Source organism: Ranitomeya imitator, chromosome 3, assembly GCF_032444005.1.
Source record: "Ranitomeya imitator isolate aRanImi1 chromosome 3, aRanImi1.pri, whole genome shotgun sequence".
Taxonomy (NCBI): Eukaryota; Metazoa; Chordata; class Amphibia; order Anura; family Dendrobatidae; genus Ranitomeya; species Ranitomeya imitator.
The window spans coordinates 290,122,716-290,148,326 of record NC_091284.1 but is presented as its reverse complement, the minus strand read 5'-3'; positions in this window follow the sequence as shown (position 1 = coordinate 290,148,326).

Here is a 25,611-nt window from a genome sequence, read left to right as displayed (position 1 = left end):
CACTTTGGCCCCCAAGTGCTTCACAGAAGTTTATAATGTAGAGCCGTAAAAATAAAAAATCATATTTTTTCACAAAAATGATATTTTCACCCCCAATTTTTTATTTTCCCAAGGGTAACAGGAGAAATTGGACCCTAAAAGTTGTTGTGCAATTTCTATTGAGTACACTGATACCCCATATGTGGGGGTAATCCATTGTTTGGGTGCATGGCAGAGCTTGGAAGGGAAGGAGCGCCATTTGACTTTTCAATACAAAATTGACTGGAAATGATATAGGACACCATGTCGCGTTTGCAGAGCCCTTTGATTTACCTCAACAGTTGAACCCCCCACCCCAGAAGTGACCCCATATTGGAAACTAGACCCCTCAAGGAACTTATCTAGATGGGTTGTAAGAACTTTGAACTCCTAAGTGTTTCACTACAGTTTATAACGCAGAGCCGTGAAAATAAATAAAAATGTTTCTTCCACAAAAATGATTCTTTCGCTCCCAGTTTCATTTTCTCAAGGGTAACAGGAGAATTTGGACCACAAAAGTTGTTGTCCAATTTGACCTGACTATGCTAATGCCCCATACGTGGGGGTGAACCACTGTTTGGGCACATGGCAGAGCTCGGAAGCGAAGGAGTGCCGTTTAGAATGCAGGCTTTGATGGAATGGCCTGCGGCCTTCATGTTGCGTTTGCAGAACCCTTGATGTAGATGAACAGTAGAAACCCCCCATAAGTGACCCTATATTGGAAACTAGACCCCCAAGGAACTTATCTAGATGTGTTGTGAGTAGTGATGAGCTAATAGCATTGTTGCTCAGGTTTCCCCGAGCATGCTCGGGTGATCTGAGTATTTTGTAGTGCTCGGACATTTACCGTATATACGCGAGTAGAAGCCGACCCGAGTATAAGCCGACCCCCCCTAATTTTGCCACAAAAAACTGGGAAAACTTATTGACTCGAGTATAAGCCTAGGGTAGGAAATGCTGCAGCTACCGGTGAATTTCAAAAATAAAAATAGATGCTCCATACCGTTCATTATTGCCCCATAAGATGTGCCATATATAATGCTCCATACTGTTCATTAATGCCCCATAGATGTGCCATATAAAGCTGTGCTATATAGTGCTCTGCACCGTTCATTATTGCCCTATAGATGTGCCATATAAAACTGCCATGTAGTGCTCTGCACCGTTCATTATTGCCCCATAGATGTGCCATATAAAGCTGTGCCATATAGTGCTCTGCACCGTTCATTATTGCCCCATAGATGTGCCATAGAAAGCTCTGCCATATAGTGCTCTGCACCGTTCATTATTGCCCCATAGATGTGCCATAGAAAGCTGTGCCATATAGTGCTCTGCACCGTTCATTATGGTCCCATAGATGTGCCATAGAAAGCTCTGCCATATAGTGCTCTGCACCGTTCATTATTGCCCCATAGATGTGCAATAGAAAGCTGTGCTACCGGTATATATAATGCTGCTGCTGCAATAAAAAAAAAAAAAAAAGCCATTCTCACCTCTCTTGCTTGCAGCTCCTCAGCGTCCCGTCTCGGCGTCTCTCCGCACTGACTGATCAGGCAGAGTGCGGCGTGCACACTATATGCGTCATCGCGCCCTCTGACCTGCACAGTCAGTCTGGAGAGACACCGGGAAGATGGAGCAGCGCCCGGCGTGTGGAACGGGGACAGGTGAATATGTAATACTTACCTGCTCCCGGCGTCCTGCTCCTTCTCCCGGACAGCTGGTCTTCGGGTGCCGCAGCTTCTTCCTCTATCAGCGGTCACCGTTACCGCTCATTAGAGAAATGAATATGTGGCTCCATCCCTATGGGAGTGGAGTCCATATTCATTTCTCTAATGAGCAGTCCCACGTGACCGCTGAACAGGGGAAGAGCTGCGGCACCCGAAGACCGTGGGACTGCAGGGACAGTGCCAGGAGCCCCGGAAGCAGGTAAGTATGCCTCAGCCCTCTCTCCCCCTCACCCGCCGACCGTGACTCTAGTGTAAGCAGAGAGGGGCACTTTCAGCCCAAAAATTTGGGCTGAAAATCTCGGCTTATACTCGGGTATATACGGTAGTTTTCTCACCTCAGCTGCATGATTTTCAGCTGCTAGCCAGGCTGAATACATGTGAGGAATGCCTGTTGGTTAGGGAATTCCCACATGTATTCAGGCTGTCCAGCAGCCGTAAATCATGCAGCTGATGTTAGGGCTAGCAGAACGCACCAAATTAGAGAAGGAATAAGGTGCGTTCGCAGCCCGGGGTCCACTGTGCAGAGATGGTACCTGCTGCTAAGCAATGATGGACTATATGGCGGTACAATGAGGATACACACGGGTTAGCTTCACCCTGTGTGAAAGAAGCGAACCCTGTTGCGTCACAGGGCCGCAGTACCGCACGTAAAAACTAATAATTAAATAGCACGAGAGTGCGAGCTGTGCTGTACTGGCGGATGCCACTAAACACCCAGACTTGGGCTAAAGGGGCGCTTAAATGGCGCGTGGCGCTGTACTGGCGGTCACAGCAGTAGACGCTGTTTCTGTGAGTTCAGCCGGGTGCTAGATAGCCATACACCTTACATGAACAGTCATACACAAGGGATGGGTTTTTTAAAGGAACAACTTGCACTCATCAACACACACACACACAATTACAAATGAATACTAGCGCATGGCCGTGGGGCCATGCAAACCTTTTATAGCTGCAGCATGTACAGGACCTTCCTAGTAGGACCAATGGGAGGCTGCCACAGAAGTTGAGCACCGTCAGGGCCTTCCTGGAGGACTAATGGGATCTGCTGCAGTATCTGAGCATGTGACCCTTGATCTCCAACGGGAGATCTTGCCCTGGGCATGCTCAGAAGGGGAAAAGCAGGACTTAGTCCCAGAAGCGTCTGCTCGCCGCTGCCCAGCACTGGCCTCAATGGCGTAAGCAGGAAAAGCAGCAGCAACCCATTGCACAGAGTGAGACTGAGCAAGACGCTGGGACCGACGTCTCCACTGAGCAGGCTCCACTGTGGCTGATGCATAATGAGAGACCGCAGCAGACATTGTTCGAGATTCCCCCTGTGCATCGGCGGGAACTCGACTCCTAACATCACCCCCCCCCAGGCCCCCCCCTTGGGCCGCTATTCGCTCAAATCCTGCAATGAGCAGCGGAGTCTGAATGTGCTCTACAGGTTCCCAGGTTCTGTTCTCAGGGCAGTGGCCCTTCCAGTCCAGCAGATAGTATTTTTTGCCACGTACTTCCTTGCACCCCACAATAGCATTCACCTCGTACTCATCTGTGGACAAACCCAATGTCCCAGCAGATGACTCAGAAAACCGGGACATATAGACGGGCTTTAAGAGGGAAACGTGGAAGGTGTCGGTGATACCAAGGTGCGGAGGAAAGCAAAACGGTAGACCACAGGGTTAACCTGTTCCAGAACCTTGAAAGGACCAATGTAGCGAGGTGCAAACTTAGTGGACTGAACTCGCAGCCTGATGTTACGGGTGGTGAGCCACACTAAGTCGCCAGGAGCGAAGGTCGGAGCGGGGCGCCGGTGAGCATCGGCAGAAACCCTCATTCTCTCCTTGGAAGCCCGAATGGCATCCTGTGTGCGGTCCCAAATGTCACGTGCCTTCACTGCCCAGTCTGCCACCCTTGAATCAGTGGATGACACAGGCATGGGCACAGGGACACGCGGATGCTGGCCGTAATTAAGGAGAAAAGGAGTCTGCTCAGCGGAATCGGCTACGGCGTTGTTCAGAGCAAATTCTGCCTAATGTTGCAAAGATGCCCAGTCATCCTACCTAGCAGAGACACAATGTCGCAAATATGTCACCAGAGTCTGGTTGGCTCTCTCTACCAACCCATTCGTCTTGAGATGATATGAACAGGAGAGATTTAGTTCTATGCTGAGTAAACGACAGAACTCTCTCCAAAACTGAGAAGCGAACTGGGGACCCCGGTCACTGACAATTTTATCAGGCATGCCATGTAAACGGAAAATATGTTTAATGAACAACGCCGCCATGGTCGGTGCAGAAGGTAACCTTGGAAGTGGCACCAAGTGCACCATCTTAGAGAAATGATCGGTGACAACCCAGATAATGGTGCGGTTACGAGACTTGGGTAAGCCCACCACGAAGTCCATCCCAACCATCTGCAAGGGCCTGTCTGCTACCGGCAGGGGGTAAAGTTGCCCAGCAGGCCGTTGCCGAGGAGACCGATTCTTGGCGCAGGAGACACAAGCCTGAATATAGCCCCCCGATGTTACGGGCCATATGCGGCCACCAGTACGTCCTCGCCAAAAGCTCAGATGTCCTCTTGGTCCCAAAATGTCCACCCACCCTGGACGAGTGAGCCCAAGAGAGAACCTCCGGTCGCAAATTAGATGGAACAAAAGTCTTGCCTGGGGGCACAGACTCTAGCGATACCGGAGCTACAGTTCTCAGGCTCTCAGAAGGGACAATAAGCCGAGGATCCTCCTCCTCAGACACTACAGAGCGAGAGAGCATCGGCATGAATGTTCTTCTCCCCGGAGAGAAAATAGAGAGTAAAATGGAAACGGGAGAAGAACAGGGACCATCTAGCCTAGCGAGAATTCAGCCGCTGGGCCGTCTGTAAGTACACCAAGTTCTTGTGGTCTGTGAACACTTGGAAGGGAAAGCGAGCTCCCTCCAGGAGTTGTCTCCACTCTGAGAAAGCCAACTTCATGGCTAGCAACTCCCTGTCCCCAATGGAATAATTCCTCTCCTCTGGTGAAAAGGTCTTGAAGAAGAAGCAAGGATACTTCCGACCTTGAGCATCCTTTTGGAAGAGGACTGCTCCAGCACCAACGGATGAGGCATCCACCTCCATAATAAATGGCTTATCTACATTGGGGCGTTGTAGGATGGGAGCGCTAGCGAATTGTGACTTAATCAAGAGAAAGGCCTTGGAGACCTCCTCCGACCACAACTTGGGATTTGCTCCCTTCTTGGTGAGGGCATCCAAGGGAGCTACCAAAGTTGAGAAGTGTGGGATGAACTGGCGATAGTAATTAATGAACCCCATAAAGTGCTGCACTGCTTTAAGAGAATGGGGTTCTTGCCAGTCCATCACAGCCTGTAGCTTGGCAGGATCCATAGCCAATCCCTGGGCAGATATGATATAGCCTAGGAAAGGCAAGGACTCCTGCTCGAACATACACTTCTCCAACTTGGCATAGAGGGAGTTTTGCCCGTAAGAGGTCAAAAACTTTGCAAACATCTCTCCGATGGGAGTCAATATCTGGAGAGTAGATGAGAATATCATCCAGATAGACTACGACCGAGGTGGAGAGCATATCCCGGAAGATGTCGTTCACAAAGTCTTGGAAAACGGCTGGGGCATTACAGAGCCCGAAAGGTATCACCAGATATTCATAGTGCCCATCCCTGGTGTTAAAAGCCATCTTCCATTCATCACCCTCAGGGATGCGAATCAGGTTGTAAGCACCCCACAGATCTAACTTAGGCTACGGGGAGCAAGGGTATTTACTATCAAAAAGCTCAGATATCAGGGGTAGTGGGTATTTATTCTTAACGGTGATGGCGTTAAGACCCCTGTAGTCTATGCATGGACGTAGTTCTCCATTCTTCTGCAGGAAGAAGAATCCAGCCCCTGCAAGGTGACACTGACTTCCTAATGAATCCTCTTGCCAGATTATCTTGAATGTACTGGGACATTGCCTCCATCTCCTGGAGAGATAACGTATAGACTCGACCCCGGGGAGGCTGTGCACTAGGCAAGAGGTCAATAGGACAGTCATAGGGGCCCCCGGTGAGGAGAAAGGGTCTCCGCAGTCCTTTTGGAGAACACATCTGCATAGGACCAATAGTGGTTGGGGAGAGAGAAAAGATCTGCGGGGTACCTCTGTAGAAGTAACCTGAATGCACTCCCTCTGACATCTACCCTCACATGATTTACTCCATCCCAAAATTTTCCGTAAGGACCACTGTATATGAAGAGAATGCTAGCGAAGCCATGGTATCCCCAACAGAACCTCATCAATTCCCTCAGGAATGACTAATAGGGAGATAATCTCCTGATGTGATGGAGACAGAGTGAATGGAATGGTCTGATGTGTAATCTGTGAGGGTAGTGTCAACCCATTTACCACTCATACGATCACACGTTTGGCAAGCATCACCAAGGGTATTGCGTGACGCTGGACGAAAGCAGATGACATGAAATTGCCTTCCGCCCCGGAGTCCAGGCAAAGCTCTACCATAAGAGTGGATGGACCTATGGGTATTGTCCCCTTGAAGGACAATTTAGAGGAAAACATCTCCGTGTCTAGTGTACCTCCTCCAACCACCACTAGACGCCGACGTTTCCCAGACCGATGAGAACACTTGGAGGCAAGATGTCCTGACAACCGGCAAACATGACAGACCATAGGTGCACGAGCGGACCGGGACTTAGATCCCGCATGCAACGCCTTTATGGCCTCATGTGACTCGGACGCCTGGAGCGGAGATTCCTGAGGTTTGGCGAAGGGGGGAGTTAGCCGAAACCTCTGCCTACAGTCATGTTCAAAAGTTTTGAGAATGAGACAAATATTAGTTTTTCCAAAGTCTATTGCTTCATTTTTTCTAATGGCAATTTGCATATACTCCTGAATGTCAGAGTGATCAGCTTAACAGCAATTACTGTACTTGCAAAGTCAATATTTGCCCAGAAAATGAACTTTAACCCCCAAAACACATTTCAACATCATTGCAGTCCTGCCTTAAAAGGAGCAGCTAACATCGTTTTAGTGATTGATCCATTAACACAGGTGTGGGTGTTGATGAGGACAGGGCTGGCGATCAATCAGTCATGATTAAGTAAGAATGACATCACTGGACACTTTAAAAGGAGGCTGGTGCTTGGTATCATTGTTTCTCTTCAGTTAACCCTGATTATCTCTAAAGAAACACGTGCAGCCATCATTGCACTGCACAAAAATGGCCTAAGGGTACCGTCACACAGTGCAATTTTGATCGCTACGACGACACGATTCGTGACGTTCGAGCGATATAGTTACGATCTCGCTGTGTCTGACACGCTCCTGCGATCAGGGACCCCGCTGAGAATCGTACGTCGTAGCAGATCGTTTGAAACTTTCTTTCGTCGTCTAGTGTCCCGCTGTGGCGGCATGATTGCATGGTGTAACATATATCGTATACGATGTGCGCATAGTAACCAACGGCTTCTACATCGCACATACGTCATGAAATTATCGCTCCAGCGTCGTAGATTGCAAAGTGTGACAGCAGTCTACGACGCTGGAGCGATATTGTTACGACGCTGGAGCGTCACGGATCGTACCGTCGTAGCGATGAAAATTGCACTGTGTGACGGTACCCTAACAGGGAAGAGTATCACAGCTACAAAGATTGCACCTCAGTCAACAATCTATTGCATCAAGAACTTCAAGGAGAGAGCTTCCATTGTTGTCAAATAGGCTCCAGGGTGCCCAAGAAAGACCAGCAAGCGCCAGGACCATATCTTAAAACTGTTTCAGCTGCGGGATCGGACTACCAGCATTGCCGAGCTTGCTCAGGAATGGCAGCAGGCTGGTGTGAGTGCTTCTGCACGCACTGTGAGGCAGAGACTCTTTGAGCAAGGCCTGGTTTCAAGGAGGGCAGCAAAGAAGCCACTTCTCTACAGAAAAAACATAAGGGACCAACTGATATTCTGCAAAAGGTACAGGGAGTGGACTGCTGAGGACTGGGACAAAGTCATTTTCTCTGATGAATCCCCTTTTCGATTGTTTGGGACATCTGGAAAACAGCTTATTCGGAGAAGAAGAGGTGAGCGCTACCACCAGTCTTGTCTCATGCCAACTGTAAAGCATCCTGAAACCATTCATGTGTGGGGTTGCTTCTCAGCCAAGGGAATCGGCTCACTCACAGTCTTGCCTAAAAACACAGCCATGAATAAAGAATGGTACCAGAATGTCCTCCAAGAGAAACTTCTCCCAACCGTCCAAGAGCAGTTTGGCGCCCAACAATGCCTTTTCCAGCATGATGGAGCACCTTGCCATAAAGCAAAGGTGATAACTAAATGGCTCATGGAACAAAACATAGAGATTTTGGGTCCATGGCCTGGAAACTCCCCAGATCTTAATCCCATTGAGAACTTGTGGTCAATCATCAAGAGACGGGTGGACAAAAAAAAAACAACAAATTCTGGTAAAATGCAAGCATTGATTATGCAAAAATGGACTGCTATCAGTCAGGATTTGGTCCAGAAGTTGATTGAGAGCATGCCAGGGAGAATTGCAGAGGTCTTGAAGAAGGGTCACTGCAAATATTGACTTGCTGCATTAACTCATTTTAACTGTCAATATAACCTATTGGTACTCATAATGATTGCAATTATATTTCTGTATGTGATATAAACATCATACAAACACTAATAAAAACCAGAGGGCAGCAGATCATGTGAACATATAATTTTTGTCATTCTCAAAACTTTTGGCCATGACTGTACACTGGGCTCACTCCAACCTTTGCTCGTGAAAATGAAGGTTGATGCGTGTTGATATAGCTATGAGCTCCTCCAGTGTGGCGGGAATCTCCCTTGTGGCGAAAGCGTCCTTCACATGGTCAGCCAGCCCTCTCCAAAATACCGGGATAAGGGCCTTATGCGACCATTCCAGCTCAGACGCTAATGTCCAGAAGTGGACGGCAAAATGGCTGACCATGGACAAACCATGAGGCAATGCCAGCAGTTGCAGCGCCGTATCATGGGTGACTTGGGGTCCTAAAAAGACCTGTTTCTGAGTGCTTAAAAAACGAGGAGCACCCTGCACCACATGATCGTCGCGCTCCCACAGCGGCGTAGCCCACTCCAATGCCCTGTTCGACAGCAGAGAAATCCCACCTTTGCCCGCTCTGTGGGAAAACGTGCAGCCAGGAGCTTGAGGTGTATACCGCACTGGCTCACGAAACCCCTACAGGATTTACTGTCACCAGAGTATTTCTCTGGCAGCGGTAGGTGAGATAAGGTCGGAATAGAGATGACAGTGGGTAAAGCTGCCGCAGCCACGCTAGCAGCCTGAACAGCTATTGTGGAAAGATCCACCACTGAGGTTGCACGCTCGAGAGACGCCAACCTGCCCTCCAGCAGCTGGATGTACCCCTGCAATCTCTGTTCATCCATCATTACATAGCCAGACCCTGGCGCTAGTATAATGTTAGGGCTAGCAGAACGCACCAAATATTTAGAGAAAATGAATAAGTTGCGTTCGCAGCCTGGGGTCCACCGTACAGAGATGGTACCTGCTGCTAAGCAATGACGGACTATATGGCGGTACAATGAGGATACACACGGGTTAGCTTTACCCTGTGTGAAAGAAGTGAATCCTGTTGCGTCACAGGGCCGCAGTACCGCACGTAACAAAACTAATAATTAAATGACACGAGAGTGCGAGCTGTGCAGTACTGGCGGACGCCACTAACCACCCAGACTTGGGCTAAAGAAGCGCTCTAATGGCGCGTGGTGCCATACTGTCGGTCACACACAGTAGTAGACGCTGTTTCGTATGTTAATGCTGTGAGTTCAGCCGGGTGCTAGATAGCAGCCATACACCTTACGCGAACAGTCATACACAAGGGATGGTTTTTTTAAGGAACGACTTGCACTCATCAACACACACAAATACAAAATGTATACTAGCGCATGGCCGTGCGGCCATGCAAACCTTTTATAGCTGCAGCATGTACAGGACCTTCCCAGAAGGACCAATGAGAGGCTGCCACAGAAGTTGAACACCTTCAGGACCTTCTTGGAGGAACAATGGGATCTGCTGAAGTATCTGAGCATGTGACCCTCGATCTCCAATGAGAGATCTTTCCCTGGGCATGCTCAGAAGGGGAAAAGCAGGACTTAGTCCCAAAAGCGTCTGCTCGCCGCTGCCCAGCACTGGCCTCAATGGTAGAAGCAGGAAAAGCAGCAGTAACCCTTTGCACAGAGTGAGACTGAGCAAGACACTGGGACCGACGTCTCCACTGAGCAGGCTCTCCTGCGGCTGATGCAGAATGAGAGACCGCAGCAGACATGGTTCGAGATTCCCCATGTGCAGCGGCGGGAACTCAACTCCTAATAGCTGAGGTGACGAAAATTAAATGTCTGAGCACTACAGAATACTCTGAGATCACTCGAGCATGCTCGGGAAGCCCAGGCAAAAATGCTATTCGCTCATCACTAGTTGTGACAACTTTGAACCCCCAAGTGTTTCACTAAAGTTTATAACGCAGAGCCGTGAAAATACAAAAAATGATTTTTTTTCCCACAAAAATGATTTTTTAGCCCCCACATTTTTATTTTCCCAAGTTTAACGCGAGAAATTGGACCACAAAAGTTGTCTTGAGTACGCTGAAACCCCATATGTGGGGGTAAACCACTGTTTGGGCACATGGCAGAGCTCGGAAGAAAAGGAGCACCGTTTTACTTTTTCAATGCAGAATTGGCTGGAATTGAGATCGGAAGCCATGTCACGTTTGGAAAGCACCTGATGTGCCTAAACAGTGGAAACCCCCCAATTCTAACTCCAACCCTAACCCAAACACACCCCGAGCCATAATCCCAACCCTAACCATAACCCTAACCACACCCCTATCCAAAACAAGCCCCTAACCCTAATCCCAACCCTAACCACACCTAACCCCAACACATTTCTAACCCTAACCACACCCTTAACCCTGACACACACCTAACTTTAGTCCAATTCGTAAACATAATCCAAGCCTTAACCCCATTTCTAGCTCCAACCCTAACCCTAACTTTAGCCTCAACCCTAACTTTAACCCCAACCCTAACTCTAATGGGAAAATAAAAATTAATATTTTTTTAAATTTTATTATTTTTCCCCTAACAAAGGGGGTGATGAAGGAAGGGTTGATTTACTATTTATAGCATTTTTTATAGTGGGTTTTTGTTTGGCAGCTGTCACACACTGAAATACGCTTTTTATTGAAAAAAATAGTTTTTGCATCACCACATTTTGAGAGCTATAATTTTTCCATATTTTGGCCCACTGTTGTAAATTCTGTTGTCAAGCTCCCTCCTGTGGTCATGAATGGTACTTCGGCTGGTTCTGTCCATGGGCTTCCTCTGGTGGTTGTGAGTGGGGCTGCGGCTTCTGAGTTTCCTTCCACAGGTGACGAGGTTAATTCGTTAGCTGGCTGCTCTATTTAACTCCACTTTGATCATTGCTCCATGCCACCTGTCAATGTTCCAGTATTGGCCTTGTTCACTCCTGGATCGTTCTTGTGACCTGTCTTCCCAGCAGAAGCTAAGTTCCTGCTTGTTTTTGTCTTGTTTGCTATTTTTCTGTCCAGCTTGCTATTTTGATTTTTGTCTTGCTTGCTGGAAGCTCTGGGACGCAGAGGGAGCGCCTCCGCACCGTGAGTCGGTGCGGAGGGTCTTTTTGCGCCCTCTGCGTAGTCTTTTTGTAGTTTTTTGTGCTGACCGCAAAGTTGCCTTTCCTATTCTCAGTCTGTTCAGTAAGTCGGGCCTCACTTTGCTAAATCTATTTCATCTCTGTGTTTGTAATTTTCATCTTTACTCACAGTCATTATACAGGTCCTTCTCAAAAAATTAGCATATAGTGTTAAATTTCATTATTTACCATAATGTAATGATTACAATTAAACTTTCATATATTATAGATTCATTATCCACCAACTGAAATTTGTCAGGTCTTTTATTGTTTTAATACTGATGATTTTGGCATACAACTCCTGATAACCCAAAAAACCTGTCTCAATAAATTAGCATATCAAGAAAAGGTTCTCTAAACGACCTATTACCCTAATCTTCTGAATCAACTAATTAACTCTAAACACATGCAAAAGATACCTGAGGCTTTTATAAACTCCCTGCCTGGTTCATTACTCAAAACCCCCATCATGGGTAAGACTAGCGACCTGACAGATGTCAAGAAGGCCATCACTGACACCCTCAAGCAAGAGGGTAAGACCCAGAAAGAAATTTCTCAACAAATAGGCTGTTCCCAGAGTGCTGTATCAAGGCACCTCAATGGTAAGTCTGTTGGAAGGAAACAATGTGGCAGAAAACGCTGTACAACGAGAAGAGGAGACCGGACCCTGAGGAAGATTGTGGAGAAGGACCGATTCCAGACCTTGGGGAACCTGAGGAAGCAGTGGACTGAGTCTGGTGTGGAAACATCCAGAGCCACCGTGCACAGGCGTGTGCAGGAAATGGGCTACAGGTGCCGCATTTCCCAGGTAAAGCCACTTTTGAACCATAAACAGCGGCAGAGGCGCCTGACCTGGGCTACAGAGAAGCAGCACTGGACTGTTGCTAAGTGGTCCCAAGTACTTTTTTCTGATGAAAGCAAATTTTGCATGTCATTCGGAAATCAAGGTGCCAGAGTCTGGAGGAAGACTGGGGAGAAGGAAATGCCAAAATGCCTGAAGTCCAGTGTCAAGTACCCACAGTCAGTGATGGTGTGGGGTGCCATGTCAGCTGCTGGTGTTGGTCCACTGTGTTTCATCAAGGGCTGGGTCAATGCAGCTAGCTATCAGGAGATTTTGGAGCACTTCATGCTTCCATCGGCTGAAATGCTTTATGGAGATGAAGATTTCATTTTTCAGCACGACCTGGCACCTGCTCACAGTGCCAAAACCACTGGTAAATGGTTTACTGACCATGGTATTACTGTGCTCAATTGGCCTGCCAACTCTCCTGACCTGAACCCCATAGAGAATCTGTGGGATATTGTGAAGAGAAAGTTGAGAGACGCAAGACCCAACACTCTGGATGAGCTTAAGGCCGCTATTGAAGCATCCTGGGCCTCCATAACATCTCAGCAGTGTCACAGGCTGATTGCCTCCATGCCACGCCGCATTGAAGCAGTCATTTCTGCCAAAGGATTCCCGACCAAGTATTGAGTGCATAACTGAACATTATTATTTGATGGTTTTTTTGTTTGTTATTAAAAAACACTTTTATTTGATTGGATGGGTGAAATATGCTAATTTATTGAGACAGGTTTTTTGGGTTATCAGGAGTTGTATGCCAAAATCATCAGTATTAAAACAATAAAAGACCTGACAAATTTCAGTTGGTGGATAATGAATCTATAATATATGAAAGTTTAATTGTAATCATTACATTATGGTAAATAATGAAATTTAACACTATATGCTAATTTTTTGAGAAGGACCTGTATGTGGGGGGCTGCCTTTTCCTTTGGGGAATTTCTCTGAGGCAAGGTAGGCTTTATTTTTCTATCTTCAAGGCTAGCTAGTTCCTTAGGCTGTGACAAGTTGCATAGGGAGCATTAGAAGCAATCCACGGCTATTTCTAGTGTGGTTGATAGGATTAGGGATTGCGGTCAGCAGAGTTTCCACGTCTCAGAGCTCGTCCTATATTATTAATATCTATCAGGTCATTCCGTGTGCTCTTAACCACCAGGTCCATTATTGTCCTAACCACCAGGTCATAACAGCCCACAGAGTCATGTGAGGTCTTGTTTTTTGCGGGACGAGTTGACATTTTTATTGGTACCATTTTCGGGCACATTACATTTTTTGATCGCTTTTTATTACGATTTTTGGGAGGCAGAATGACCAAAAACCAGTAATTCATAAATTTCTTTTGGGTGAGGCGTTTATACCGTTCCGCGTGTGGTAAAATTGATGAAGCAGTTTTATTCTTCAGGTCAGAACGATTACATCGTTACCTCATTTATATATTTTTTTATGTTTTGGCGCTTTTATACAATAAAAATGATTTTATCTAAAAAATAATTATTTTTGCATCGCTTTATTCTGAGGGCTATAACTTTTATTTTTTGCTGATGACGCTGTATGGTGGATCGTTTTTGCGATACAAGATGACATTTTCAGCGGTACCATGTTTATTTATATCCGTCTTGATTGCGTGTTACACTTTTTGTTAGGCAGTATGATAAAGCATTGCTTTTTGCCTTGTTTTTTTAATTTTATTATTTACGATGTTCACTGAAGGGGTTAAGGGTTAACTAGTGGGACAGTTTTATAGGTTGGGTCATTACAGACGCAGCGATGCTAATTATGTGTACTTTTATTTATTTTTTTTTGTTTACATAAAGAAATGTATTTTTGAGGAAAAATATTTGTTTTTTTCTTTATTTAGGAATTTAACCCCTCTCTGACCTTAGACGTACTATCCCGTCGAGGTGCCCTGGGCCTATCTGACCCTCGACGGAATAGTACGTCATAGCGATCGGCCGCGCTCACTGGGGGAGTGCGGCCGGGTGTCAGCCGCCTATCGCAGCTGACATCCGGCACATTAATCCCTGGCACACCGCGATCAAACATGATCGCGGTGTGCCGGCGGCATAGGGAAGCGTCGCGCAGGGAGGGGGCTCCCTGCGGACTTCCCTGAGACCCCCGCAGCAACGCGATGTGATCGCGTTGCTGCGAGAGTCTCCTTACCTCCCTCCCTGTAGCAGGCCCGGATCCAAGATGGCCGCGGCATCCGGGTCCTGCAGGGAGGGAGGTGGCTTACCAAGTGCCTGCACAGAGCAAGCGCTTGGTAAGCCTGCAGCGCTGTAAGTCAGATCACTGATCTGACAGAGTGCTGTGATAACTGTCAGATCAGTGATCTGTGATGTCTCCCCCGGGCACAAAGTAAAAAAAAAAATTTCCACATGTGTAAAAAAAAATAAAAAAAAAATTCGTAAATAATGATAAAAAAATATATATATTTTTCCCATAAATACATTTCTTTATCTAAATAAAAACAAACAATAAAAGTACACATTTTTAGTATTGCCGCGTCTATAATGACCCGACCTATAAAACTGGCCCACTAGTTACCCCTTCAGTAAACACCGTAAGTAAAAAAAAAACCGAGGCAAAAAACGCTTTATTAGCATACCGCCAAACATAAAGTGGAATAACACACGATCAAAAAGACAGATATAAATAAACATAGTACCGCAGAAAATGTCATCTTGTCCCGCAAAAAACAAGCCGCCATACAGCATCATCAGCGAAAAAATTAAAAAGTTATAGTCCTCAGAATAAAGCGATGCAAAAATAATTTATTTTTTCTATAAAATAGTTTTTATCGTATAAAAGTGCCAAAACATGAAAAAAAATATAAATGAGGTATCGCTGTAAATCATACTGACCCGAAGAATAAAACTGCTTTATCAGTTTTACCAAACGCAGAACGGTATAAACGCCTCCCCGAAAAAAAGTTCATGAATAGCTGGTTTTCGGTCATTCTGCCTCACAAAAATAGGAATATAAAATGATCAAAAAATTTCACGTGCCCGAAAATGATTCCAATAAAAACGTCAACTCGTCCCGCAAAAAACAAGACCTCACATGACTTTGTGGACTCAAATATGGAAAAATTATAGCTCTCAAAATGTGGTAATGCAAAAAATATTTTTTGCAATAAAAAGCGTCTTTCAGTGTGTGACGGCTGCCAATCATAAAAATCCGCTAAAAAACCTGCTATAAAAGTAAATCAAACCCCCTTCATCACCCCCTTAGTTAGAGAAAAATAAAAAAAATTAAAAAAAAGTATTTATTTCCATTTTCCCATTAGGGTTAGGGCTAGGGTTAGGGCTAGGGTTTGGGCTAGGGTTAAGGCTACAGTTAGGGTTGGGGCTAAAGTTAGGGTTAGGGTTTGGATTACATTTACAGTTGGGAATAGGGTTGGGATTAGGTTTAGGGGTGTGTCTGGGTTAGAGGTGTGGTTAGGGTTACCGTTGGGATTAGGGTTAGGGATGTGTTTGCATTAGGGTTTCAGTTATAATTGGGGGTTTCCACTGTTTAGGCACATCAGGGGCTCTCCAAACGCGACATGGCGTCCGATCTCAATTCCAGCCAATTCTGCGTTGAAAAAGTAAAACAGTGCTCCTTCCCTTCTGAGCTCTCCCGTGTGCCCAAACAGGGGTTTACCCCAACATATGGGGTATCAGCGTACTAAGGACAAATTGGACAACAACTTTTTGGGGTCCAATTTCTCCTGTTACCCTTGGGAAAATACAAAACTGGGGGCTAAAAAAATTTTTGTGGGAAAAAAAAAAGATTTTTAATTTTCACGGCTCTGTGTTATAAACTGTAGTGAAACACTTGGGGGCTCAAAGTTCTCACAACACATCTAGATAAGTTCCTTAGGGGGTCTACTTTCCAAAATGGTGTCACTTGTGGGGGGTTTCTACTGTTTGGGTACATTAGGGGCTCTGCCATCGCAATGTGACGCCTGCAGACCAATCCATCTAAGTTTGCATTTAAAATGGCGCTCCTTCCCTTCCGAGCCCTCCCATGTGCCCAAACGGTGGTTCCTCCCACATATGGGGTATCAGCGTACTCGGGACAAATTGCACAACAACTTTTGGGGTCCAATTTCTCCTGTTACCCTCGGGAAAATACAAAACTGGGGGCTAAAAAATAATTTTTGTGGGAAAATTTTTTTCTTAAAAGTTCCTTAGGGGGTCTACTTTCCAAAATGGTGTCACTTGTGGGGGGTTTCAATGTTTAGGCACATCAGTGGCTCTCCAAACGCAACATGGCGTCCCATCTCAATTCCTGTCAATTTTGAATTGAAAAGTCAAATGGCGCTCCTTCCCTTCCAAGCTCTCCCATGCGCCCAAACAGTGGTTTACCCCCACATATGGGGTATTGGCATACTCAGGACAAATTGTACAACTTTTGGGGTCCAATTTCTCCTGTTACCCTTGGTAAAATAAAACAAATTGGAGCTGAAGTAAATTTTTTGTGAAAATAAAGTTAAATGTTCATTTTTATTTAAACATTCTAAAAATTCCTGTGAAACACCTGAAGGTGTAATAAACTTCTTGAATGTGGTTTGAGCACCTTGAGGGGTGAAGTTTAGAATGGTGTCAAACTTGCGTTTTTTCTATCATATAGACCCATCAAAATGACTTCAAATGAGATGTGGTCCCTAAAAAAATGGTGTTGTAAAAATGAGAAATTGCTGGTCAACTTTTAACCCTTATAACTCCCTAACAAAAAAAAAAAATTTGGTTCCAAATTTGTGCTGATGTAAAGTAGACATGTGGGAAATGTTACTTATTAAGTATTTTGTGTGACATACAGTACAGACCAAAAGAATGGACACACCTTCTCATTTAAAGATTTTTCTGTTTTTTCATGACTATGAAAATTGTACATTCACACTGAAGGCATCAAAACTATGAATTAACACATGTGGAATTATATACTTAACAAAAAAGTGGGAAACAACTGAAATTATGTCTTACATTCTAGGTTCTTCAAAGTATCCACCTTTTGCTTTGATGACTGCTTTGCACACTCTTGGCATTCTCTTAATGAGCTTCAAGAGGTAGTCCCCGGGAATGGTTTTCACTTCACAGGTGTGCCCTGTCAGGTTTAATAAGTGAGATTTCTTGCCTTATAAATTGGGTTGGGACCATCAGTTGTGCTGTGCAGAAGTCTGGTGGATACACAGCTGATTGTCCTACTGAATAGACTGTTAGAATTTGTATTATGGCAAGAAAAAGCAGCTAAGAAAAACGAGTGGCCATCTTTACTTTAAGAAATGAAGGTCAGTCAGTCCGAAAAATTGGTAAAACTTTGAATGTGTCCCCAAGTGCAGTGGCAAAAATCGTCAAGCGCTACAAAGAAACTGGCTCACATGAGGATCGCCCCAGGAAAGGAAGACCAAGAGTCACCTCTGCTTCTGAGGATAAGTTTATCTGAGTCACCAGCCTCAGAAATTGCAGGTTAACAGCAGCTCAGATTAGAGACCAGGTCAGTGCCACACAGTTCTAGCAGCAGACACATCTCTACAACAACTGTTAAAGGGAACCTGTCACCCCGTTTTTTCAGATTGAGATAAAAATACTGTTAAATAGGGCCTGCGCTGTGCGTTACAATAGTGTATGTAGTGTACCCTGATTCCCCACCTATGGTGCGAAATACATTACCAAAGTAGCCGTTTTCGCCTGTCAATCAGGCTGGTCAGGTCGGGTGGGTGTGGTCAAATCAGGCTAGTCAGGTCGGGTGGGCGTGGTCACAGCGCTGTTTCTTCCCCAGCTTTACGTTGGTGGCGTAGTGGTGTGCGCATGTCCCAGTGCCGAATCCACTTGCGCGCATGTGAAGAAACAGCGCCACGATCTGCGCTATTACTGTCTTCGGTGGGGGCGGCCATCTTCCTGGGGCCACGCGTGCGCAGATGGAGTGCTCTGCTGCACGGGGCTTCAGGAAAATGGCCGCGGGATGCCGCGCGTGCGCAGAAGAGATCGCGGCGGCCATTTTCCTGAAGCCGAGTTTGCATACTCGGCTTCAGGAAAATGGCCGCCGCGATCTCTTCTGCGCACGCGCGGCATACCGCGGCCATTTCGCCATATCGTATGGATATCGCTGGAACGTCACGAATCGTACCGTCGTAGCGATCAAAATGGCACTGTGTGACGGTACCCTTACATCACTACCTCCTTTTCCTCTGCACCATGTATCTCTTCCTGTTACACACTCTCCTCCTGCTTTGTTGCCTGCTGGGCAGATGCCAGATTAAAGCAGTGAGGTGTCTCTGTATCCAGTGCTCACAGCACAAGGAACATTATATGTTCCCAATACAGCCCAGCCTCTGACAGTCATGGTATCGGGGGAGGAGGGTGGAGATCCCCGAGTAGAAGGCACCCCCCAAGATACAGACACATCAGGCAGCAGACAGCTCAGCCCTGGGTGCAGAGGGGGGAGAACTCACCATCTGTTAATAATGTACAACTTCAGCACCAGTCAGAGCTGCCTACATTCACATCAATATAGAGCTATAAGCCTAGTCCACCACAGCTTCAGCAATGGGGGAGACATCCTCACACAAAAAGGCAGCTTCTAAGTCCAAAATCAGCCAGTGTATGACCCCAGCACACGCAGTCACAACTAATCCTCTGATGAAGATGAGGAGGGAACATCATACATGCTGCCCAGTACTAGGAAAAGAAACCCACAGGCACCAAGAATGCAGGGGCAGATAGAGGCACCACCATTACACTATGTGCACTTCAAGTCAGATGACAATCTTTCAGACCCAGGGATGCATCCCATGCCATTTTACTGAAGAATGTAGCAGAACCAGCGAACATATATAGCCACCTGGAATGATCTCTGGGCCATAAATGGAACAGAAAAGCAGGTGATGCACTCTGGCCAATCATGAAGGAACAATTCAAACTTCCAGAAGAATTAGATGTACATGCTTGGGAGTCAGGGCCACAGCTAATTGAACAGCTCAGAGAGTGGGCCAAAGGCAGATGGGCAGGACAAGTCCTCAGCTTACATGACATGAGCCAAGACAAGACAGTCTGTAAAGAAGTTTCATGGCAGAGTAATGCAAGTATTCCAAGACTTGGGCTTCACCATTCATGACCAGATGCACACGCAAATGTTGGCACAGGCCTTTGTGCATGGACTGAGACAGCCAATCAGGAAACCACTGATAGTGGCTAGGCCCGAGGACAGGTCAATAGCAGTGGATTGACCCAGCAAAACAGGTTATGTGCGCCTGGGAGACTGTTTATTGCCAAGTGTCGCCAAAACTGCTGCCATTATAGCGCCACAAAGAGCGCGAAGAAGGAAACGGGTGCCGTGCTGCTGAGAATGCCGGAAGGGGAGCCAGGGGTGAAGACGCTGCAAAGTGTCGAGCGACACGCCGGAAGAACCGCTGCAGATTCCGGAGAGGAGACTGTTATGAACCTGGTGGTTAGGAGCACCCGGAACAACCTGATGGTTAAACTCACACAGGACAAGCTCTGGGAAGTGGGAGCTCTGCTGACCGCAACCCCTAATCCTATCACACAACTAGAAATAGCCGTGGAGCGTACCTAACTCTGCCTAGACGCCTCTTCACAGCCTAAGAGCTAACTAGCCCTAGAGATAGAAAATAAAGCCTACCTTGCCTCAGAGAAATTCCCCAAAGGAAAAGACAGCCCCCCACATATATTGACTGTGAGTTAAGATGAAAGTCACAAACACAGAAATGAAACAGGTTTCAGCAAAGGGAGGCCAGACTTACTAAACAGACTGAGGATAGGAAAGGTATCTTTGTGGTCAGCACAAAAAACTACAAAACGACCACGCAGAGTGTGCAAAAAGACCCCCGCACCGACTCACGGTGCAGAGGTGCCACTCTGCATCCAAGAGCTTCCAGCTAGCAAGGCAAAATCATGATAGCAAGTTGGACAAGAAAACAATGAACAAATAATTAACTAGCAGGGTGTTATGTTTGCTAATGACAGGTGTTATGAAGGATATCCAGAAACACAGTGTGCTTAGCGATCAGAGCGCACACAGTGATCTGACAAATACCCAAAAATACAAGAACGAGCTCTGAGACGTGGAAACTCTGTAGACTGCACACCTGATCCTATCCTAAACACAACTAAAAGCGGCTGTGGATTGCGCCTAACAACTACCTAGGCAACTCGTCACAGCCTAAGAAACTAGCTAGCCTGAAGATAGAAAAATAGGCCTGACTTGCCCCAGAGAAATTCCCCAAAGGAAAAGGCAGCCCCCCACATATAATGACTGTGAGTAAGATGAAAAGACAAAACGTAGGGATGAAATAGATTCAGCAAAGTGGGGCCCGATATTCTAGGACAGAGCGAGGACAGTAAAGCGAACTTTGCAGTCTACAAAAAACCCTAAAGCAAAACCACGCAAAGGGGGCAAAAAAAAACCACCGTGCCGAACTAACGGCACGGCGGTACACCCTTTGCGTCTCAGAGCTTCCAGCAAAAAAAAAAGACAAGCTGGAAAGAAAAAAAGCAACAAAAAAGCAAAAAGCACTTAGCTATTCAGAGCAGCAGGTCACAGGAACAATCAGGAGAAGCTCAGATCCAACACTGAAACATTGACAAGGAGCAAGGATAGCAGCATCAGGCGGAGTTAAGTAATAAAGCAGTTAACGAGCTCACCAGAACACCTAAGGGAGGAAGCTCAGAAGCTGCAGTACCACTTGTGACCACAGGAGTGAATTCAGCCACAGAATTCACAACACAGGGACTCAGCTTCTGCTGGAGTAAACAGGTCACCAGAAAGATCCAAGAGCGAACTGAACCAGTACAAGAACATTGACAGCTGGCATGGAGTAACGATCTGAGTGGAGTTAAATAGAGCAGCCAGCCAAAGAATAAACTACGTCACCTGTGGAAGGAACCTCAGAAGCTGCAGCTCCACTCACAGCCACCAGAGGGAGTCAATGGACAGAACTCGCCGAAGTACCATTCATGACCACAGGAGGGAGTTCGATAACAGAATTCACAACAGGAGACACCGACCTCAATAAGGTTAGCAAAGGGGAGAAGTTATGTCAAACCAGGGGGAAGAAGTGGTGGCAGATTCAGCCGCAGCCCCTGTAATGCCCCAAGACCTCGGGTTGGATGCAGCCGCCGGTTTCATGGCACCCCCGGGCCTCCACATGGATGCACCTGCAGGCCCCATCTTACCACCAGGCCCCGCAGCTTCAATCAGCAGGCCGGACCCCGCTGCCGCTACAGTGCCCATCATGCCGTTGTCCACAGTAGCCAAAGGGATTGAGTCCCAACCAGGAGTGCAGAAGACAGCCCTGCTCATGGTGACCGCTGACCTAGAAGCGCAACCACCCTACAAAGACAGAAGAAGTGTCAAGTGATACATCTATGGCAAGATTGGACATTTCCAGAAACAGTGCAGAGCACCCATGCAACCCAAGACTTGGTCCAGAGAAACAGGTCAAGGAAGAACTACAGAAGGCAGTGAAGTACCCCGTCCATGGGACAGGGGTAAGCAAGCCAGGTCCGCAAGACACTACGCTCCTGACATGTAAAACCCCGTCTGCAGGACCAATACCTCAAATTGTCCTGAAAGTGGATGGCATTGTCAGATCTTTTCTTCTGCACACCTATGCAGCCAGAAGTGTGATAAGACCTGTGGAACTCTCTGATCCCACCTGCCTATCAGAATCCTCTGTTTCTCGCATGAGCATTGATGGTCAAGTCAGACATTCTCAGCTTACAAAGCCTCTGAGCGTGTACACTCAGCCAGGACACTCTATCCTGTCCCAGTTTGTGGTGTCAAGAACCTGCCACTCAGCCTCCTGGGAGCGGACCTACTGCAGAAGCTGAAGGCAACCACAGTGTTCCAGGAAGATGGGACCGTAACACTTTCTTCATCCCTGACCCAAGAAGAATCATGCTGGCGGCCCTACAAGAACCTCAAACAACCGGATGAGGCCTACCCAAGGAGGTACTGGACGTAGTACCAGAGAGTCCATGGTCTAAGGGACCCCAGGACGTGGGAAAACCTCAAGTTGCCCCAGTACGGGTGTCACTCAAGCCAGGTACCCCGTACCCTCGTAAGGCTCAGGCCAGGCCTAGAGTCAAGCAGCCTCTGACCAACTGAAGGTCTACCTGGAAATAGGAATCATTGTTCCTTGCACATCGCCTTGCAATACCCCTCTTTTCCCAGTCAAGAAAAAGACTGTAAAATGAGAGCCAGCCAAGCTCAAAATGGTACATGACCTGAGACGTGAATGACGCCACGGTGTTTGAAACTCCAATTGTGCCGAATCCGCACACTCTGCTCTCAAATGTGCCTTCCACAGCAAAAGTGTTCAGTGACCGACCTGGCTAATGCTTACTCCAGTGTTCACTTCATCCAGAAGACCAGTACCTGTTTGCCTTAACGCACCAGGGGGGACAGCACACATGGACAGTGATGCCACAGCGAGCCGAGAACAGCCCTTCACTGTTCAGCAAAGCAATGTCCACAGTCCTCACCAAATGGGTCACAGAACATGCAGAAGTAACCCTGCTACAATATGTGGACAATCTACTCCTTTGTGCACGTGTAAATCCCATTCCTTGTCTCTCCTACTCTACCTGGCGGAGCAGCACTGCAAGGTCTCAAAGAACAGTGTCAAATGGTGTCTGAAGCGACTTACATTCCAGGGACACTGTATTGCTTACCAGACGAAACACCTGACAGATAACCGGAAGACCACAGTGGAGAAGACGGTTCCTCCAACAACTCCAAGGACACTACAGGCCTTCCTTGGTCTAGTTTCGTATTGCAGAGACTGGATCCCTGATGCTTCAGTCCTAATGCAGCCTCTGTATGACTGTGTCAACATAACCCCGTTCCTCCTGACAGATGCAGCCTTCAGCTCGTTCAAGAAGTTAAAGACTCTGTAGTCTCCGCGCCAGCACTAGGCTTACCTGACTACGAGAAGCCATTCCGTCTCTACCTGATGGAAAAAGAAGGCCTTGCTACTGGAGTCCTGACGCAGCTTCAGGGAGGAAAGCCGAGACCTTTGGGCTAATTTTCAGCTTGCTTGGATCCACTTGCAAGGGAAGCCCCCTCCTGCATGACATCTCAGCAATCCTTAACTAAACCCAGCCAAAACATCTCTCCACCGCCAGACATCTTCGCTTCCAGTGCTCTCTACTCCTGCCCGACAATGTCACAATCTCCAGATGCACAGTCCTCAACCCGTCCAGTCTACTCCCACTCCCAAGGGGGGATACAGATATGGACCATCAGATCAAAATTCTGATCAAAATCCGCATGATACCTACCGCAGGGATCTGGATTTGCTCCGGATGGATGACCATGATTGCTTCAGCATCATGCAACAGGAAACAGCAGGACTACCCAAGGTGGCAGAAGAGCCACTGACCAACCCAGAGCTGATCTTCTATGTGGATGGCTCCAGATTTGCAGATGTGGAAGATTCCACACGGGATGTGCAGTGACCAGCAATCAAGAGATCATGTGGTCCAGAAGTCTGCCGCCTAGTCTGTCAGCTCAGGAAGCAGAACTGATAGCGCTGATGAAGGCCTGCCAGATTGCAGAAGGCAAGACTTCGAACATGTACACCGATTCAAGGTACTCGCATGGCATAGCACACGACTTTATACCCGTCTGGACTGCAGGAGACCATCACAGCAAGCGGAACAACCATGAAGCATCATGGAGCCATCAAGGACCTGCTGGATGCACTCCAACTTCCAAAAAAATGGTGGCAGTACTAAAAGTCAAAGCACATGGAAAATTGAACACAGTAGAGGCACGGGGTAACAACATGGTGGATATAGCAGCCAAAGGAAGTTAATATGGAGAAGTTGGAGACGTCGCAGAGCCGGACGGCTACTACATGACGACTGAAGACAAGAAAGCAGACAAAATGACGTCTTGGGATCTGTTTAAGAAGTTGCAAGAGCAAGCCCCAAAAAAAGACAAGAAGGAATGCTGGATGCGGAAGGGAGCAACACATGAAGGAAGGGTATACGCAATGGACTACAAAACCCTGTTTACCCGCCCTGTTTACCCCAAAGCATGTACCCTATGGTGGTCCAGTGGGCACATGGGCCCACACGCAGATCAAAGACACAGATGAATGATCTGATTGCTGCTTACTGGTTCGCTCCAGGGATCTCCACCCTAACAGCCAAGTTCACTAGCAGCTGTCTGATCTGCGGCAAATGCAACCCTGGAAGAAAGGAGAAAGTTCCCACACATCATCTTGCTAGACCGCTGTACCCCTTCCAGAGGATCCAGATAAACCACATCCAGATGCCACCAAGTGGAGGATTCGAATATGCTCTTGTGGTCATGGACGTGTTCTCAGGATGGCCAGAAGTTTTCCCAGTGAGGAACCAGTCAGCAAAGACTACTGCAAAGAGACTACCCTCAGAGATGAGATATGCAGATATGGGGTCCCAGAAGTGATAGGCAGTGACCAGGGACTCACATTCACAGCAAATCTCACATGGGAGATCTGGTCAGCAGTAGGGTCAGACTTAGGCCTATGCACTCCCTACAATCCCCAGAGTAGCGAGAAAGTGGATAGACGGAATGGGACTCTTAAGAACAGGATGTTGAAAATTGCCCAAGACACACGCAAACCATGGCAGGACACACTCCCAATCACACTACTTAGTGTAAGGCACACTTCCAGAGGCCCAAAAAAGCTGTCACCATATGAAATTTTGTTTGGGTCTAGTCCCAGGTTAGGGGTATTCTTTTCCTCAGCAGCTGACTAAGTAATATGATACTTTGTCTGCTTATGTAATTGAACTCACCAAGAAACTTGCTAATATCTATTCTCAAGTTTTTTTTCTTCATTGCCAGATCCAGATTCAGTGTCCGGTACGCACTCCTTGAAGCCAGGAGACTGGGTGTTGGTGAAAAAAGTTTGTAAGGAGAACACCACTCAATCCCAAATTTGATGGTCCTGTCCAAGTGCCGCTGATGACACCAATCTCTGAAGCTGGAGGGAAGACCCACTTGGATCCATGCATCGCATTGCAAGAACGCTCCCCTACCAGAAGATGACACCCAAGCCAGAATGATGTTGTGGATGCCCTGCCTGACCGAATAGATGACCTACCTGATAAAGAGTACACTACACATGCTATTGACTAAGAGACTCATTGCAACTAACCCCCGTTAGGGACAGATCTCCTGACCGCTCATTTACAAAAAGTCTGTGCGGTGTAGGGCTTAGGCACTAGGCTTGCTTCAGTTCGCCGGCAGCACAAAAGAGTTGCAGCGCTTTGGGACAGGAGGCTAGGTTTAGGGCAAGTGATATCTAAGTGGGGCTTGTGATAGAGATATTTCCTTTT